The sequence below is a fragment of the Schistocerca americana genome, chromosome 1 (genome assembly GCF_021461395.2).
Source record: "Schistocerca americana isolate TAMUIC-IGC-003095 chromosome 1, iqSchAmer2.1, whole genome shotgun sequence".
NCBI classification, from domain to species: domain Eukaryota; kingdom Metazoa; phylum Arthropoda; class Insecta; order Orthoptera; family Acrididae; genus Schistocerca; species Schistocerca americana.
Genome location: NC_060119.1, coordinates 1,262,487,123 through 1,262,488,960, shown reverse-complemented (window position 1 = coordinate 1,262,488,960; position 1,838 = coordinate 1,262,487,123). Strand labels below are relative to the sequence as shown.

The window sequence follows — 1,838 nt, the reverse complement described above, 5'->3', positions numbered from 1 at the left end:
AATAATCTCCAGTCGAGCGCATGTGGATTATGACGAGATGAGAAGTGACTCTGGCGACTCGTCAACGAACAGCTCTTAGAGAACCACGTGAACAGGTCGAGCAGGCGTGGCATGGCATATCCCATGATAGTATTCGCCATCCATACGACCAACTCGACACCAGAGCCTTCCACTCTTGGAGGCTACACCTTTCAGCATGGGTCGATATCTGATATCTCAGTAGCGATTGTGTTATTCATCCGTGAACGCAATCACTTCACTTACTTCTTATGCACCGTTGCAACTGTATATCTTGTGTGAAATGGAAACCTCTAAAAGGGTGTACTAATTTTTTTTTTCGCCGGCAGTGTATACACCACTTGTTTGACATATGTATTCGTGTCGTCGAATTGCGGGGGATGCGTACGTTGTGCAAAGCCACTGTGCCAGGGTGGCGTAGTGGTTAGCACAGCTGCCTAGTGAGCAGTAGACCCGGGTTTGAATCCTGGCCTTAGCATAAATTTTCATTCGTCGCTTTTGTCTGCATATACACATCATACATGTTTGAGACTTGAAAGGATCTCTGGAACCACATACTTTTTCATTTGCTTAAAGTAAAAGACTGCAATGGCACTCGATGCATGTCTCAAGTGATTCTTGCACAGGGTGCGTCTGGACAAACAGCTTGCTGCGGACAATGCACGACGTAACATTTAAATTCTGGCGCGCTTCAGTCAATAGAGGTTGGTCGTACACACTTGCTTTTAAGCTTCAACCGTAGCATACAAATGTTGGATTGCAACAAATAATCGTGAGCAAATAGCAAGCATCATGACGGATACAGGGATTAGCGAGCTTAAGATTGTAGTAGTGAGACTAAATACCGTAACATCAAGACCCACCAAAAATAAACACCAAATTTATCTGTTTAAAAGGGCAGGTAAAAGTTCTTATGAGGAGTTCCTAAGAGACATTCTCCATTTCTTCCAACCTGACGACGTAAGTGTAGACCAGACGTGGGTTGAATTCAAAGAAATAGTATCATCGCCAGTTGAGAGGTATATATCAAATAAACTAATAATAATAGATTGTGCTGTTCCCCCATGTTAAACAGGTCATAAAAATGTAGAACAAGCAACAAAAAACGCATGCCAAATTTCAAAGAACACAAAGCCCTCAATAGTGGCAAAGTTTTACAGGAGCTCAAAACTTGTCGTGAACTTCAATGCGAGAAGCTTTTAATAGTTACCACAACGAAACTGTGTCTCGAAATGTGGCAGAAATTCGAAAGAGATTCTGTTGATACGTAAAGTACACTAACATAAAGACACAGTAAAGTACACCAGCAGAAAGACGCAATCACTGCCCTCACTGCACAGTAACACTGGCGATGTCACGGATGACAATTCTACTGAAGCAGAGTCACTAAAAGCAGTTTTCCGGAATTCTTTCGTCAAATAAACCGAAGTAAATAGTACTGAATTCTAATCAAGCACAGTTGCGAACGTGAGTAACTTATAAGTAGATGTCCTCGGTGTAGCGAAGCAGTTTAAATGACTTATTAATGGCAAAGCCTTCGGTCCAGACTGTATACCAGACATGTTCCTTTGAGAGTGATAAAATAGCTCCGTTCTTAGCAATCACATACAACCTCTCGCTCGTCGAAAAATCGCTACCTAAGATGCACCAACTCACATCAATACCCGAGAAAGGAAATAGGAGTAATCCGCTGAATTACAGACTCATATCGCTAACATTAATTTAGGATTTTAGAACATATACTGTGTTCGAAGACGATGGATTACACGAAGAAAACAATTTAGTGACAGACAGCCAACTCGGATTCAGAGATATCGTTC

General features: G+C 41.8%; 1 non-coding gene across 1 annotated transcript; it reads left to right on the top strand.

The window, feature by feature from the left end:
* Positions 1-424: 424 nt before the first annotated feature.
* On the top strand, positions 425-496 carry Trnat-agu. Its single transcript has one exon. It is a non-coding gene; the product is annotated as a tRNA-Thr (tRNA).
* Positions 497-1,838: the final 1,342 nt, after the last annotated feature.